Source organism: Tetranychus urticae, chromosome 2, assembly GCF_039701765.1.
Source record: "Tetranychus urticae isolate SD_2017Ah chromosome 2, NJAU_TeUrti_SD_1.0, whole genome shotgun sequence".
NCBI lineage: Eukaryota > Metazoa > Arthropoda > Arachnida > Trombidiformes > Tetranychidae > Tetranychus > Tetranychus urticae.
The window spans coordinates 19,317,002-19,335,422 of NC_142959.1; the positions used below are offsets into that span (position 1 = coordinate 19,317,002).

Here is an 18,421-nt window from a genome sequence, read left to right on the forward strand (position 1 = left end):
TCATCATCATCATCAACTCTGTTGATACACTGTTAAAGAACCCGATCAACGCAATAATTTATTGTCAATCAAAATTGTAATCAAAGATGATCAACACTTGAGTAAAGTTATTATAACTTGAAACGATTCTTGATCATTGTGAAAAAAAAGTAAGTGTAAAAAAGGTGTGATCAACTGGTTTCACTAAATCAAATTAGCAGAAACAAAAAGAAAACTATAACTCTTAATCAGTCAGGTTAATCAAGTTATAATCATCAGAATTGAGCATATCAACAGAGAGTGAATCAAGCAAGAAAATCAAAACAGATGCAATTAATTTAACTATAAATTAACTTTTTAACCTTTTTCTTTTCACTTTCATCACTCGAAGAAACGCACAGTTTGATAATCATCATTGTTTTGCTTTTTTCCCGTGTTGACAATTCAACACACTTTCAATGCTGGTGATAAATTGAGTGTTGATTTGTCCTGTCCTGTCCATTGAAACTGTTGCTTCCTTTAAATGAAATGTTACCTGAAACAAAGCAAAAAATTGTAATTTAATATTAAATATTGTAAAATAAGCAAACTAAACAGGTTTCAATTTGCTCATTGCTTTGTATACCTTCAATTGTTCCCAAATTTGTTGTGTATTGTTTGATGTAACAGGTTTCAACATTAAAGTGAATTAATCATCATCCGAATAAATTGTGATGATATTTTTACAATCAAATCTGAAAAGAGAGAAACAGAAATAAGTTAATCATAAATTGTAATCATCAAATGTTCAAAATTTTTCAAGGAAATCAAATTTAGAGGAAAATCAACTCTAAAACTGTTTATTAAATTGTTTTAACGCAATTTTTTCTACCTCACTTTTCCGTTAATTAATTAATTAACAATTGAATGTAAAGGGTCAACCAGTAATGATGATTCTATAATTTTATATACATTACATGAATTAGTCGCTTAGATTATGAGATTAAAATAAAAAATATTAGATATTAATAATAATTGTTTTTTTGAGGATAATGAAATTCAAATTTTTATATTGGAATCAGGTCATCATCATCATCATTATTACCATTTTTTTATATTAATTTTCAGGTTGAAAAAGTAGAGGAAAAATTTCACATTTCTATACACAGAGTTGGAATGGAGAAGAAAAATTGAATTTAAACGATTCAATTGATCAGATTATCATTTGTGCCTTACCTTAAAATCAACTGCTCAACGATCATTTTCATCATTTTCATCATTTTATGGCTTTCTTCAAGGTTTCTATGTAACATTTGTAAAATTGATGAATGTGTATCGATATCAAAAAATTGAAACTAATGATAGGTTGTAAAAACAATCAAGTTAAGTGTAGGGGGAGTAAAGGAGGAGTTAGATGATGAAAGAATATAGAAAAATGATGATGATAAAGATGATGATGAAGCTGATAAAAAGTGGATCTTGATTAGGATGAGGATTGAGAGAGGGATGAAAGTTCGATGTGTTTATGGTGAGAAACACAATGTAATATACATTCGTTATCTCAAATATACATCATCGTTGTTTCATTTTGTTTTTTTTTGTGAATGATGATGAGAAGGAGAAAGATGATTTCTGGGAGTGTCTTGAACTATCAATTGAGTATCTTTAGATACTGAGGTAAACTCTTAAATTGGCCTCAGGGTTAATCTTGCCTGAATTGGAAGATTTTTTGAAAGAAACCAGTCAACGTGGTAAGGAAAAAGAAAAAGTACAAAGACAGATTTCAAGAAGAAGCAACGTAAGGTAAGAGAGATGTTGTTGCTGTTGATGATGATGATGATGATGATAATGATGAAACCAAGCAAAGAACAGCAAAAGCCATAGATACTTTGTGTTCATGGGACTGGCTTGTAACGCCCCTTAACTGACCTTTTCGTTCAGCAATTATTTTGATTCCTCAAGTCATATCTGTATCTGTAAAAGAAATACATTTTATTTATAAATGCTCTGAAGCTCAAAGGAATTGGTGAAAATGACTTGTGTTAATATATTATCTTTTTTTTCTTGGCCTGCTGAATCCAAGGTAAAAAAGGGTAAACAATGACTTGTTGGTCAGTTTGTTATATTCACCTTTAATTGTTGACAATTTGAATATTGTGTTTCCAATAGACTGGTCAATTAGATTACAGATCAATAAACCAATTTGAGTCCAAAATGAAGATGATTGATTTCACTTTTGGCTTTGCAAAGGTAAGCATAATAACCTTGATTACCTTTCATCATAAGAGCCCAAGAATCCCAAAGGAGAGCAAAAAGTTAAAGCTGAAATCAACCAAAATGATTCGTAAATGGCTTTTCAATAATAATAAATGTAAAACTGCTATTAAAATAAAAAAAGGTGAAAATGAAGGTTAAATGGTAACATTAGTATCAAGGTAAGAAAAAAGAGATTCTTACCTATTGGACAATGTGAAAAGAAGAAGACGGAAAGAAAGACTTTCAAGTTTTAAACCAAGTTATGTTGAATACCTTTTCTTAAGGTGTAAAGGGTTCTTTTTGCGGTTCACCGCAGAATAATGGCTTCATCTTCAAACTTCTTTTTCCTTAAACGTTTCTCTTTTTATTCCTGTGTTTGCAGTTTTTTGGAGGTAAAATGAAGGCACAATCATGACAACAAGAAAACTGAGGTAATATATATTACCAGCTAACAGAATTGATGTTTTTTCAATGAAACACGCAATTCTGTTTATGGCTTTTTCTTTGCCTTTCACTTCTTTTTACCTTTGGTCATTTCTTTATGATTATCATTATTATAGCATATGGCTTAAGGGTTCAGTGTCAACCTTTTAATTTGATTCATGCGGAAATCAAATCGCCATCATCTATGGTAATAACAATTAAACCAGCTAATCATCTTCATCAAACGTTTATTACCACTCGAAATGGTTAAATATATCCAAGAATCCAGAGTAATTTAAATGTCAACATTACCAACCAAGGCAATGTTATAAGGTTAAATTGGTCAGAAGAAGAGGAAAAAAAGAGAAAGAAAGCTTGATGAAATAATTAAGCCTTGATCTTTTTTTTGAATTCCTTAATCATATCAAACCAAATGATGGCTTAACCAGTCGAGTATTCAACTTGAGAAACCAATTTAAAAGCCAATCCAAGTTTATTGTTATTATCCTTCGATAAATCCATGGATCAAGCAATTGACTCAGAAATGTTTGCCTTCAAAGAAAACTCTAATCCAGTGTGACAAAACCACCAATTCAAATCGGTTCAGCTCTTTACAGATAATCACAAGCAAAAACAGCTAAAAGCGAACACAAAAAGTTATAAATTGACTTCTTAAACACAGCATAATCACAATTAATCACATTTTATTAAAACAAACATTAGAGTTAAAAATTGAACCCTTTTCAGAAGACAATAGCTCATTGACAAAAGAAATGAAAGCTGAGATCTTAAAAGGGGAAAAGGAAATTGATTTTGAGCAAATTGAAATGAGCGCGTTTTACAAAGATGAGAAATGATCAAAGTTGACAAAAAAGGTCAAAAATGATTATAAATGATTAAAATTGAAAATAAATAAATTCAACAATAAGATGGCCCAAGAGATATCAATGATGGATATGAGAATCTTGAGCAAAGAAGTGACTACAACAAAAAAGACGGAGTAAAGGATTGATCATTAGTAGCAACTATCAGTCAAGTATTGATGGTCAATAGAAGAGGAAATTAATTGTATTAAAAAATGGAAAGAAACTGGACAATATAAGTATAATAGGATATTTGGGTTAAAAAAATGTTTCAAAATAACGGATTCCAAATGTTGACATATGTTTGTAGTTTTGTCAACATTGAATCAACAGCAAACAAACCACAATTGATAGCCAACACAAGAGCAACAACAAGATTGGCGACAAGAGTAGCAAGAAAAAAGTAAAGAAAGCTCAAAAAGCTTGACCTTCCGTTGTTAAAAAACGGACTTCAACTGAACCTTAAAAGGTTGATAAAAGGTCAGTCTCTCATGCCTCTTTACATATTAAATTTTTGGTCAGCCAAGGGTCAGTAAAATGATCAGACTTATAACAAATGAGAAAAAATTGTAAGCCAAAATAATATGAAAAAAAATATGAAGCCAAGTGCAACCCAAATCATAGTTAATATCAATAACAACATGAACCGGTCAACTCCTTCTTGTCAACGTTATCTCAATAGTATCTAGTAAATAAAGGATAAAGAAAGCTATTTTAGGATGAAAATGCTATTTTCATCTCTATCTTCATCATTACCATCATCATCACCAGCCCTTTATCATCACCTTTAACCTCACTTTTGTGACAACTTTCATCCTCATTTTCACCCTTTTTTTGTGTGTCTTGTTACCAGCAAAAATACAAATCATTGACAAGTCTAATCACTAACCTTAACAACCAAATTAACCAGTTTTGTGATAAAAGGTTTCAACTTTACCTTCTTCAATGGATTTTGGTTCAAATTGAAAATGGTTAATTTGCTTTCCGCGAAATGATTAAAACTGATTAACAAGTAAGAAGCTTAACAGGTAAAGGAAAAGGTTGAACAAAATTGTTCATCAAATTTACTGGAAAACGACTTAAATAACAAAATGCAAATTAAAACTAGCTATTAAATTGTTATGCTAATGTTCAATAGATTTAGCTGTATGTCAGAATTGAAAGGTAATTTTAATTAAAACATTGAATTCATTTGCTTCAATCAACCTTCTTGGATTAACATTGAATCAACATCTTGTATGTTAACCTTGTTTTTCATATTGTTCACGGTTTTTGGATCCGTTTAATTGTTGTTTATAACCATTGTTTTGTTGACCATTTAAATTAAGACAATAACAGAGTAACAATCAAGGCTTTATTTCAATTACAACAGAGATTGTTGATTGTTATCATGCATTACTAATCATCATTGAACAGCTTAATTGTCCCAAAATGAATATGTAATTTTGGTTATGTTAATGTGAAGGTGATGGACTCTGGATAAAGGTTGATTAAAGGCAACTAAACACTGAACAAAACAAAACCTGTGAAAGGTAATTTAAGATAATTTAAGGTAATCTAAGGTCAAGTGTAAATTGTTGACTTGATCATTTAAGTTGATGGTGATGATTAAGGAATCAAGGTTTACTTTGATGATCAACACTTAACACCAAGATAATCTTACTTGGTTCATGTCTATTTTAACTGTATTATTCAATTGTAAATATTGATCTTTTCATTTTAAATCTTTTAATCTACTTGACTTGCTATTATTATTTATCATTATTATTATCATTCCCTATTGACAGTTTACCTTAAGAATTGACTCATCAAACATGGCAAATATATTATAAGATGAACAATGTTCAATGAATGAACAAAACAAAATTAAAGTTAACCATGAAATTGTAAACTGTAAACAATGTTTTTTCTATTCAACTAATTCCTATTGAAATTTTTATTCTGCCATCTTATTTACAGATGATCATGTTTACCATGTTTTTTGGTGCTCATCAGTTTAACGAGCACATGATTGACATGAGTGCACCTTGTTACGTGACTCGTCAGTGTTTTGTTATCAAACAAATGGCTCAAAAGGTAGACGCGAGTTGAAACTGGTTCACTTTGATTTATCAATAAAAGCCATTTTGTTAGAGTCCGATTAACCTGACTTTCAAAATTAACAATTTACATTGAAATAAGTTTCAATTGAAATGATTTTCAGGATTGATTGGAAATGTTTCTAGAGTCTAGTTTTGAAATTGAAAGAATCTGTTTTCGGATTGAAAAGTCATTTCTAGTTTTATATCATTCCATTGGATTTTCACAGCAAAAAAAGGCAGAATAGCATGAAATTATATTGTATGGAGCTTAATCTTGAAATCATCTAAAATTGATTGCTCTGTAAATTATTATTTGGTTTGATTCAAGTTGAATTTTTAGATTTTTTAACCGGCTTGGCTGATTTTCATTCATTTAGTGATCTGTTTTCAGAAGCGCATTTTGTCGCAATTTTTGCTGTCTTTCTTGAGCGAGGTGAAAAGTGTGAAGGCATTTTATTTGGGAGTTGATTCGGTTGGAAATGATTTGATATCGTTTGAAACAAACATTGGTCGTTGAATAACAAACATCTCTTTAGATCTCAATTTAGGTGAAATAAGAGGAAACATCATAATTGAAGTTACAATCATTCTCGTTTGTTTAGAACCAACTTTCATATGAACACAACCAACATTCAAAAGAGTAAAACCGGCTGACTGTAAAGTCACAGAGTTTTCATAACAACAAAACCGCGTTCAAATGACCAAAACTCATTTTCATAAGACAAAAACTCTCGAGTTAAAGAAGCATCTTTATTCAGGGTGTAGACTGTTTCGTCAATTGTTAATTGCTTCTTTTCTGAGGCATCTTGGAATATAAGTTAACATTTTGATAAATTTTGACTTATTAATTGTGATTTACCATCTTCAATGGAAGTTCATTGGAAAAATCAGTGATAATCGTCTTTGCATACCCTGAATAAAGTAACTCTTTAACTCGAGAGTTTTTGTCTTATAAAAGTAGGTTTTGGTCATTTGAAAGCTGGTTTTGTTGTTTTGAAAGCTCTGTGTCTTTACAGTCAGTCGGTTTTACTCTTTTGAATGTTGGTTGTGTTCATATGAAAGTTGGTTCTAAACAAACGAGAATGATTGTAAACAAGGAACAGCCTATTGTATTAACCATTGACAATGGCTTACATCTCGTGTATCATAATGCAAAGGTTAATCGCAAGATTTAATTCACTTTTAATATTTAGTCTCTTTCGATATTCACAATTAGTAAATAAGCAAGTCAATAAAGCACTGTAATACTTTATAACCCTCAATGGAAAAGGTTAGGTTAAATAAAGGTAAAACCAAGGCGAGGTGACTCCATTATTCACATGATTAAAGCTTTCACTTTATGATTACCTTTTTTTTATAACATACTTATATTATTAGAATCATAGTCACAATCGGAAGTCAACTCTGACCTTTTTAAGTCCAAAGGGAATGGCAAAAAAAAACGGAAACTAATTTGAATGAAAGACGCCAACACATAAAAATAACAGTCACAGGTTTGGCTCAAGATTCAAAAATCAACTCAAAATCAAGCTAAAGATTGAAAAAGCCTGAGTCAAGCAAAAGTCACAGTTCAAGTGGTAAAAGGTTAATTAACAATGTTGACAATCTTGGAAGAAGTTGAAAGTTCATTAAAAGTTTAAAATTTTCATGGTTTGAGATAATTTCCAATGGATTCCAACAGTCTAAAAGGGGATAAAATACTCAAAATGAAAAGCTGAACCTGAGTCAATAAAGCGACAAAATTACCTTGAAAAGGTTCACCTTGAAACAGCGGCATGATAATGGATGGTTATGAATGATGAAAGGATAAATCAAAGTGTAAACAATGTTAGACTGAAAAACAGAGTAAACAAACAAATCTATTTTCTGAACACATGATGAATCAAATTGCAGATCAGTTTTTACTTTTGAAGCCTTCATTTTTGTGTCAACCTTAAATTGGTTAAACAATTGATTAGCCTTTAATAATAGGCAAATGCCAAAGGGTAAACCTTTTCTTGCCTTTTGTCTTGTTACCTTGTTGCTGGTCATGCTCATTTCATTATGGTACAACTGACCCTGCAGCAAGTCTTAAACATGCAAAAACATGCATCTTCTCACCTTTAAACTTGATCAGCATCTCTCATCATCTTCCATCATCCCTCATCACTATCATCTTCATCGTGATCATCTTTTTGTTGAGAATAGAAGAGAAGAAAAAAACTCTCGAAAAACAATCAATGATCAACTTAGTTGGTCAACACTTTAAATGATGATGATGAAGGTTTGAGTGTCCAAGACTGACCCTCGATGAATAAACGGTGAGTTTGTGTGCGGCCTTAAGGGTATCGCTCTTAGTGACCTCTTCGCCAGGGGTCTTATTGTATCCACCATATTCATTTAACTTGTTTACCGAAGAGATTGGTTACGGCTAACTTAATTCTTAATCTTTTTGGCCAAAATACTTTTCTTCTTCTTCTTCTTCTTCTTCTTTAAGTTGACCATCCACTTTCATTTCAATTCATCAATTGTTCACTCAATGATTTCCTATCAACAGGGCCTCATCATCATCATTACCATCATCATGTCAACAGTAACAATGATTCAATCGACATTTTACTTCAACCGTCTTTGGCCTTTACTTGCTTTTAACTTCAACTTTCTTCTGTTATGCAAAGTAACAATCGTTAATATTCAACCACTTTTTACTTGTTAATTCAATTCCCTTTTACTTCACACAATAAACATCTTCACATTGACAGAAAATAACTTCTCACTATTATCTTTATTTTTGCCAAGTGAATATACAATTCAGTTCAGGGGAAAAATAACACGAAAAAAAACAAATTTTTACATTTTTTCACACCAAGTTTCGCTGGAAATGTAAAAATGTTATCAAATGGAAAAGGAAATCTTTATTAGGATCAAATCATCGAAAGTTGTTGAAATAAGCATTTAATGGTGAAAACCTATATTCTTGTGACTCCAATAGTGAAAATAATTACATGGGGAACATTACAGGGTCAATAGTCGATATTGACAGAGCAGTTTTAACGATTCTCAAGTTATGAGTCGCTTGTTTTGAGCTTTTGTACATTGTGATGGATAAGTCCTTCGCATGAAGAAAGGGAAACTTGTTGAATAACTTTGCTCAAATCGAAGCAAACTTTGAATCTAAAAGTTATTGATATTTTCATAAATATTAATCGTTAAACTGAATTAAGAGGTTTGAGCTACAATATTGTTCAGGATAAAATCATTTCCATCTATTCTATTCCATCATTTCAAAGTCAAAAACTCAAATTGCAACAATACCTGATGAAAATGTGAGTCTAATTGTAAATGAATTGTTTCTCAGAATCAAATCAACTTTATCGATCAACAGAAAAAAACAAAAATTTAGAGAAAATGAACAATAAGAAGTATTGAACTTTATTCTTGAAATGATTTCAAAAAAAAAATTCCAATAATTTTACTAAAACTGTTATTCAGCTTACAGTTACATCAGAGCGCGTTTCAATCAAAAACATTTCTCGTCTAGTAATCATGCAAAAATAACACAATAACGTTCACAAACTGATAACCTAATGGATCTACTGATTATCAAGAATCAGATTCATCTTCATCCAACACTTAACCCAATCATTTAAATTTCAAGCGATTGAGTTTTTTGAACGATTCAAAATAGGATTACATTGATGACTTACCCTAAAATTTTTCATATTTGAGCAAAAATGTGATCAATTATTGGGTTTACAGTGAAAATTAAAGTTAACCATTGAAATAGTCTGTTTAGAGAGGTTTTACACTGCCGACAATTTAATTAGAGCCAAAAATGTTTCTTGCAATTAACCAATTGATTAAAGGCAAGGCAAACCACAAACTATCAACATGTTATTGTCTTGAATTTTTTAACCTTCAACCTTTTTGTGGTTAACCTTTGTTTTAACAATGTTTCATCTTGGGGTGAAACCATGAAACGAGTGTAATACAATGTAATAACAAGTTTCAATGTGTATTAATCAGAAATGGGCAAAAACTCAATTTCCGTTGTGGTTAATTAACAATTAAGAGGAGGTTTCATTCAATAAACAGCAAATGAATTATTATTATGATTAAAAAAAAGGTTCAAAATCCGGATCAAACAAAAGGTTAACAATTGAAGCCAAACCTAGAAAGCAAAGTAAATACATTAAAACAAAAGGTAAAGTTAATTGTTACCAATTGGTGTCTTCAAATGGTAATCATGGTTAACATTGAGATCAATTACTTTAAACAGTTGAAAACTATGGTTAGAGTAAAATTACTGAATCTATTAAAGGAATCATTAGCCAATGAATCAATCAATACAAATGATCTTAAATGATCATCTCATTGTCATTGCACCTTTGATCAGGTTAAATCACTGCTGGTTATTAAAGTTAATCAATTCCAATGTGGGTAAGGTTAAGAGTTAATTAACCTCAACAAATACCATGTAAAGGTCATTTCATTTAATTTACAAATTGTTACAATTTAAATGATCACAATTCACTTTCACAAAGTGGAAAAACATTTTCAACTTTTTGGCTTAAGGTTAAATCATTATCAATCATTTAAACAGTAAACTTTGATTTGCAACTAAATTGCATTTAAATTGTACAAGAATAGACAACAATTTATCCAACAGAATTATTAATTGTTCAGTTTATTGAACAAAATTAACATTTAATAAGGAAAAATTGCTTTTCTTTTCTGTAGCAAACAAACATTTCGATCAACTGTTAATTGTTTTTGAATCTTAATTTAACCTGATTTTGCTATTCGATATTAATTATTGGTTTCATTCCTAATTAATGTTGATTATTAGTCAAGTTAATTTAATTTGTTAACAATATTTTTGGATTTTACAGTAAAATCAATTTTGAGCGGTTTCACTTTTTTTAAGGTAAACTTGTTGATTCGCAAATTGATTAACAACAGTGAAAATAAGGTTCGGTAATTTGATTAACAAATAAGGTTTTAATTGTAAAATTTGTTATTAAAATGAGTTAACTGTTAATTGTTGTTGATTGTGATTTAAGGATAAAAGGCCGAGTTTAATCAAATGATCAATTTCAGTTTATTTTTAGTCCAACAATTTATTTTTGAAAATCTTTTGTTGAAAATATTTCAAATTTAAATTAACTTGAAGATTGATTTTTGTCAATTGAAAGAGAAATTGAAATTTCTAAATTCAAATGTTAATTGCTGTTAATCAACAATTTTATACTTTTACTTATTGCAATTTAAAGCTTAAAAATGAATCAAAATTTAGCCAAATTGAACTGAAACCAGTTTGAATGAATCAGTTTTAATCATCTCTCAATGGTTTTAAATGAAGTGAAAGTTTAATTGTGATAGTTAACTGATCAATATTAGTATTAAATGGTGAGAGCGAAAAGAAGGTGAAAACTGGATAATTATCTCAACAGGGAATTAAATTGTCTAATGGTTATAAGCTATTCAAATGAAGTGAATGTTAACAATGATTAACTGAATCCCTGCTGATTGTTTTAGATCAGTTTAAAGGTTGAAATGATAAAATGTAACTTAAATGAGTGTAAAATATGAATCAATAATCAATGATACAGATTAATTTGAGAGCCAGAAAAGGTGTCAATTAAACGATTTGTAAGGTGAATCTGATAATCTGGATGAAGTACCAAAATTGTTGCTCAAAAGATTAGGAATTGATTTTACCCAAAAAACATGATCAAATTAACTCGGAATTATTACCAAACATTAATTGGAGTCTCAATGAGATTTCAACAATTAAATGTGAATCATTTGAGTCTTCAATTGGCACACCTAAAAGCATCCTCTGGAGCAAATGACGGATTATTGTTGATGATTAAACTTATAATAAGCTTGAAATGTTTAACTATAATCAACTAACCAATTAAATGGTGCACAATATGATGTTGTCAACAAATTGGGAATCTAAATGAAGCAAAAAGAAGTTCATTTTTTGGTGAAAATTGTCATTCATTGTTAACTCTCGCATTGTTGATCCATCATTCAGCTCGGAAGTAATATTGATTGGTTGATAATCATTCAATTTGATTGATCATTTCAACCTTTTGATTGATTAAATTTATTAGCTTTTACATTCATTAATTGATTACCAAAAATAAACTCACAATTTTTACCTTTAGCATTGTAATCAAGTGAAATTGTGCTTTTTGTGTTTTCCCAATCTTGGATATTGTTTGTAATAACCTTTCAAATCACACATTTGATTTTCTTAATTGTTCATCATTTATCCAATTATCCATCATTTTGTTACACAGAAATTTAACTTTTAATGATTATAAATAGCTTCATGTGATTATATTAAATTATCCTGAAACAAATAGGTTGAAACAGTTTAAGTATTTGATTAAATCCTGTTTTGTACGGTGAAAAATTGTACAAATTATGATTTGTTTTTCCTGCAAATTGGTTTGAAATGATTTTAATTTTAGTTACAGATAATAACATCTAATTGTGTCTGTAATTTGATTGCCAATTTAGTTGTGATCGTAAGTAGATTGATAATTGTTCACATTTAATGCTTGTAAGTTGAAAAGTGAAAATAAAATGACAACAAAATGAGGTTTTTCTTTACGGGCGAAATGTTTGATGTTGGTTAAGATAGATGATGATTCCAGCCAATGATTGTGATTATCATTATTACCATGATTATGATGATTAACAGGGAGCAATTAATGAACAAGATAATCATTGTTATTTTGGGCAAAAATGTGGTTCCTTTCGAGTAAAAAAACAATTAGACTGATTAGTTTTTTTTCTTGCTGGATGATGATACCTTTTACTGGTAACAGTGTTTATGGTATCATTGATAGACAACCCATAATCAATGAATGTTTTGTTGTTTCCTTCATCGTCTTCATCTTTATCCTTCTCATTTTCATCATTATTTTTCATGTTTCCACTCAACAATGACTAGAAATGGATGAAGAAGAAGAAGAAAAAAAAAGAAATGAAGAAAGGTAAAACTAAAATGATTCTTACCTTCTTTACCATGTAAAGGTTAAAATGATGTTCACACTGTTTTAAACTGACTATTACCTTGTTTTGCCTTTTTTCTGGTTCATCTTTGGTCAATCATTTGTAACTTGTCGATCAATTGGTTTTCATCCTTGATTGGCATCTTTAAGAATCAATCAGACTTCATTTTCATCATTAACAATCAGTAAAATAATGATAATAATAGCAATAATAGTAATGGTAATAATAATGATATTAACAATCAACACAAACAAAATATTCACAAAGCAACCTACCCGTTGTAATAAGTTAACGTTCCCTTTGTTTCTATGCCTACATAATGGCGTTTTTTTTTGTTTCAATGAATCTAAAAATGTGAATAGCTTTTTTACACTTCATTTTTAATTTAATTTGGACAAATTAATTTACAATTTTGAAAATATTTGATTTATTAATGTATAAGTTTCATGTTACATCTGTATTTACACAATAAATGGAGCGCTAAATTGCAACATTTAATCAGCAAAAAGTGATATTCTAAATGACCATTACAGCCTCAATGGTAGATAAATGTGTTAACATCTTTACATGTTTTTATTATTGATTTGACTTGATACATTTTTGATTGTTTTCAATCACCAAATTGCATGTTAGCAATTGAAAATGTAAACACTAATCCAATTGGAATTGAATTATGATATGTTTGACGGTCTGGATGGGAAACCAATTCTGTCATCAACCCGATACAGGCTGAAACACTTTGACGACTTGTTTATTGATTATTGATTGTCATTGCTGTCAAATAGCTGGAAGGTTACATTAAATTTACGCTCAAAATGCTTATTATGATGGTGCTGATGCTGGTGAATGATCAAAAGGATGATGCTGGTGATGATAACAAGACGATGAAAAATAATAAAGACTCATGAATGAGATGGTGATTATGTGGTGTGTAAAACGCTGCAGGCAAATTAAATTGTCCTCAAGGCTGGCGTCTTAATTGTGTTTATCTGTATTTGTCTCAACCTACTCCATCTAATCTATTTAGATTGTTACAATTAACTGTTTTCGTTGGGTTAATTTTTAATTTGGATGGCTATTAAAATGATGCTCAATACAAATTGGTTTGTCACGTTTATGCTTACGGCAATCAATTGACTTCTCACTTTTCAATTTAACCTATTATCAACACCTTTCTGTTAATCACAATTAACTCTTGTTTTAACTTGTGGTTAACTTTATTTTCTGGCTCAATCAATATCATCAGGTTCAATCAATTGATGGATGACGAGTTAATCTCTAATGTTCATTAATCAATCAAGAACAAATCAAATTAGCTTGTGTATCTTTAGACGGTCAAATTGCTTAGTGTATTTCAATCAATACGAAAGGATAAGATGATTACAACCTCAATTGATCATCATTAAATTCCAGAATTTGGTAAATTTGTTTCATTGCCAACAATTGATCACAAATCTTTCAATAGGATGAGATTTGGTGAATATTATCAATAATCGTTATCATAATTGTGACTGTCCAGATGGTGATTTAAAATGATGATTTGACTAATTGGAATTTCGGTTTGGTTGCTTTTTTGTCATTTAGGTAACATTAACAAAATTATCGTTGGTTGTAATTTAAATTACAGGCCATTTTACCTAATATTTTGGTTTCTGTCCATTTTCATCATTAAACTTGAATGCTATGAGGGGATAAAAAGAGAAGAGTCAATTTTGTACCAAAATGCAAATCAAAATTAACATGTAAACTCAATATTATTCAAATTAACTTCGGTAATGGACTTGATTTAAATGTTTTCCTAAATTGATTATGTTTCGTATTCAGTAATTTTTATTACCTTTAACTTTGACTCTTCAGCCAGTTGAAAATACTGATTCCAATCAATAGACCAAAAATGTTGAACCTTCAACTATCTGATCTTTAATAATAACCATTTGTTTCTCAGCAATCAATCCGACAATTAAGTTAAATGATGATAATGATGATTTGAGGAACAAAAAAGGCTGTCATTTTGTCGCCCTTCCCTTTCAGATGAAACATTATATGGCAACAAAATTATGGTCAACATCAGAATATTGATGAGAATGATGATTGGATAATAATTGGGATGATGAGAGGGTGGAATTATGAGTGAAAGAAACCTCCGAGTTGGTACTAATTATTCAAATAAGATTATTAATTTAAATATTATTCACAATTAAAATTTCATTTTCCAGACTTGAAATGGACAGTAAAATATGTTTGTCATTGTTGACGTAAACATTATGGATCTGCTCATGGATTATTAGATCAGATAATGCAGTATTTAGTATCTGATAGAAAATAGTTGATCCAACATTTGGTGAGTAAATTTTAGCCTTTGAAGTAAAATAATCAACCTATCAATTTATTATTTAATTTATCAATTTGTATGGATCTAATTTACTGCGGCAGATTGTGAGCTAAGTAAGTATCATCTGTTCAAGAAATTAAAATTTAATATAATGTGATTCCTTTCGCAGAAGTGTTGGAAATTTCAAATAAACCTGGAAATGGCCGAGTCTGACTTGTCCATGTTTTATGTGGCTGCCTTTCAAACAATCGTTTCAAATTGGTCAAATTAATCATGCTGTGTTTAATTGTGGAGTGATAATCATTTTAAAATAGTCCGATAGTCGCAATTAAAAAGGCAATCTTGCCATAAACTGTGTGTTACTCTGGAAATAACTCATTTTGATGGCTTTTCAAACGATTCCAGCTTATGCAAACAAACATAAATTCCAGTGGAAGATACCTTTCAATCTGGTTTTGATTGTTGGATGGACATAAACTATAATTATAGTAACAATAAAAGACGTGGAAAAAGTGTGCAAAGTGATAAAAAAATGGACTAAAAAACAAAAAGGTTAACAAGGTACAAATGTTTGCTTTCATAAAGTTTAAGACCTTTCTTTAAACTCGCCAAGACGTTATCATTAAATTATCAGGTGAGGCATCAATTAAATTAGCCAAATCTTTGGATTGTCAATGATAAGGGAAACCTCAACCATGGTGTAATGAAACCTCAATGATTCCTAATTTATTAAAAGGTAATCACCATCATCAACATCATCAAGGTAACCACAAAACTTGTTTCAACCTTAGACTTTAATACCTCAGCTTGGTACAAGTATTAAGTCAGCATTAGATGAATAGACAAGTCTCAAATTGAATGATACAAGGTAATTCAAATTAGGTGATTTGGAAGAGAGAAAAAAATTTATCCTAATTGAAAGAAACGCTGAGAATGATCAAGATGAATATCTAATCACATTGTATCAATAATAACATTAAATATCATCTTGATCCTCTTCTTCAACCTTTCTTTCAACCATCTTCATCTAAAATTTACATATTTTCCCCATTCCTTTGTTATTCATCTTAATTCATCTTTCCTCTTCCTTTTCCTTCTTCTTTCTTCAGCAAATCTTTAATCTGATCCTGATCATTGATCAATGATCAATCACAAATAGATTGATTAAATTAATTAACTAAAGCCACGAGTCAAGTTGTATTTTGAGCTGTAAATGTTGTAATGGTTTGCTTTGGATGGTTAATTACTGCAGGCCTAATCAAAATTATCCGCTATTCAAGTAATTATTTGCTTTCTGTTCACTGAAACAAACAAAACACAAAATGATTATTAATCTGTTATCTATATTCATCAGTCAATGTAATGTCTTAACTCAACAGGGAATGTCAACCCAGCATGATATCAATTCAATTTTCATTGGTACGTGTTTCCTTGTTTATGTTTACTGTGAGTAAACACAATTAAAAATTTATACCAACTGTCATGTTGATTAACCTTCAGGTAACACTCTGGAAAAAACAACTCATCTGATCAACAATCAGGTAAAAGTACAACCGAAATAGGCATAAACAAAATTGAAAAAAAAAGCAAACCATTCCAAATCAATCAAATTGGTAAAACTTGTAAATCCAAGCACAAGAATTACCTTATTGCCTTAATCAATTCATAATCATTTTCCCATTCCAGTTGAATGTTAATTCCCAATATTTGTACCACTTTCATCTCAATAATAGGTAAGAATCGAGAAGAAAGTTTCTCTCTTCGCCATTCATATGGTTATGATTATGGTTATAATTTTTCACTTATATCATTTTACCAAAAAGTGAAAGGATCATAAGAATAGAGGAATAAAATCTAATTTGATGCTCATCCGGTTCATGGGGCTTTTTGGGTAACCATTTTCACCATCGACAGAAACAGAATTGATGTTAGCATGGGGTCAATATTACCAATAAAATATCTCTGGTTTCATTTCTGGATAAACAGTGAAATAATAATGATAATAGGTTATATTGAGTTGCCTTCCTTTGCCTTTGTAAGCCTATTTGTATGGAGCATTTCTTGATCAATAACAAGCATTTTCCTCTCTGTGTAAAAATTACATTCAAATGGTTGATATTTTAACAGTTAAACAGACAATAATTCATCACAGAAATCATGAGAAATTTAAAAGAACATCAGAAATGAAACGATTTCCATTCTAATAGTCAATCACAGCTGTAGAGTTGAAGTTAGGCTAATAAGTATTCAGCAATTGGAAAGTCTCTAACATTTCAGCTTTATTTAATGGTTACATCGGCCATTAATTTTAAGATGAACCATTCTCATCTAATTCAATTTATCCAATCCCATCTAAATTGGACAAGCTGTCCAAATATTTTGTCCTCAAATCACATAAACTGTTATCATTAAAAAGAGATACATTAAATCAATTTGCCAGCTTATACTTTACCTTAATTATGTTCCAGATTGACTTTCATTTTACAGATAATGCAATAAAGCTGACCAGTTGAAATATTTAAATTATTGTTCACCCAAACATTGAATACAATATGCACAGATAACCGTTTATAAAAGATATAAATTTAATGGACAAATGTGAATGTAAAGATGTTTTAAATTGCGTATTTAGAGTTGAAAAGAAGAGAAATGGGTTCAGTGAAATTGAAATTTATCTGAACAAAGTAATAGTTCTGAGAGAAAAAACAGCTTAAACAGTTGAATATGCAGGTTGAATTATTGTGTTCCCAGTGAAACTGAATCATTGTTTGCTTTCCTTTGGATTCAGATTGGATCATTCCATGTCTTTATTATGTTTTCAAATTTTATTTTTGCTTCATCGTCTAGTTTTTGGTTAAAAATTGAGTTTACTCGAGATAACCAGTTAATCAGTCGATAACTTCCAAGTCCTTGAAATGTGTAATAAGAATTATTGATAGATTTATTAATTCTGACCAGAATTTCAATCTCGAAACAATCATTAATGTGTCTTTGGTATTGAAGCAATTTTAAGTAATTTCTGAGTTACATTGTAAATATTCATCCCTTTTCGTTGCTTTCAATGCTTAACCGGTTTCAAGTGCAAAAAAACATGAGAGGTTGAGCTATTTAGGGAAATTACTAGATGCAAAGTATTTAAATATCGTTTGAATGACAAATTGAATTTGCTAATAGCAGTAATTTTGTGGTATGAAAGCTCATAGCAATTACTATTATATCAGTGATAGATGTGATCAGTTCAAATAGATTTTTACTTTTCTTGTTGTTAGAGTATAATCAGTTCAAGTCTTTCGTTTCAAAACTGTTTCTAGTTCATTTCGATTTGAGTTTCCCAAATTCAATTGTTCCATGACTTCAGATCTTTAGCCAGAAAACTAAATTTTAATTGGGAATGAACCTTTTATGCCAATCAGTAGATAATTTCCGAGTTCAATAGGATATATTATAAGATGTAAGTTTCAACTTACAATGTATGCTTTGGCAGATTGAAACTACTG

The 18,421-nt window shown here is 30.0% G+C and overlaps 4 long non-coding RNA genes across 11 annotated transcripts; 1 reads left to right on the forward strand and 3 right to left on the reverse strand.

Annotated features, from left to right (window-relative positions):
- Positions 1-32: 32 nt before the first annotated feature.
- Positions 33-3,407, reverse strand: LOC107371798 (uncharacterized). Of its 2 annotated transcripts, XR_016198225.1 has the most exons (7): positions 2,740-3,407; positions 2,416-2,584; positions 2,089-2,338; positions 1,888-1,932; positions 1,195-1,260; positions 605-713; positions 33-514 (listed from the first exon to the last, which is right to left on the reverse strand). It is a non-coding gene; the product is annotated as an uncharacterized LOC107371798 (long non-coding RNA). The 2 variants fall into 2 exon arrangements; XR_016198224.1 differs by lacking the exon at positions 1,195-1,260 and having other exon boundaries at positions 58-514.
- An 8,451-nt stretch (positions 3,408-11,858) lies between these two features.
- On the reverse strand, positions 11,859-12,903 carry LOC149094078 (uncharacterized). 4 transcript variants are annotated; one of them, XR_016198898.1, is made up of 3 exons: positions 12,596-12,734; positions 12,390-12,526; positions 11,859-12,331 (listed from the first exon to the last, which is right to left on the reverse strand). It is a non-coding gene; the product is annotated as an uncharacterized LOC149094078 (long non-coding RNA). The 4 variants fall into 4 exon arrangements; XR_016198901.1 differs by having other exon boundaries at positions 11,935-12,331; positions 12,653-12,873; XR_016198900.1 differs by having other exon boundaries at positions 11,935-12,526; positions 12,653-12,903.
- Positions 12,904-12,997: 94 nt separating this feature from the next.
- On the reverse strand, positions 12,998-14,862 carry LOC107371875 (uncharacterized). Its single transcript, XR_003083916.2, has 2 exons — positions 14,430-14,862; positions 12,998-14,273 (listed from the first exon to the last, which is right to left on the reverse strand). It is a non-coding gene; the product is annotated as an uncharacterized LOC107371875 (long non-coding RNA).
- A 9-nt stretch (positions 14,863-14,871) lies between these two features.
- LOC107370952 (uncharacterized) lies at positions 14,872-17,447 on the forward strand. 4 transcript variants are annotated; one of them, XR_016198895.1, is made up of 7 exons: positions 14,872-15,037; positions 15,094-15,485; positions 15,559-15,660; positions 15,716-16,203; positions 16,279-16,343; positions 16,425-16,465; positions 16,658-17,447. It is a non-coding gene; the product is annotated as an uncharacterized LOC107370952 (long non-coding RNA). The 4 variants fall into 4 exon arrangements; XR_016198897.1 differs by having other exon boundaries at positions 15,094-16,203; positions 16,304-16,343; positions 16,425-17,447; XR_016198896.1 differs by having other exon boundaries at positions 15,094-16,657; positions 16,748-17,447.
- Positions 17,448-18,421: the final 974 nt, after the last annotated feature.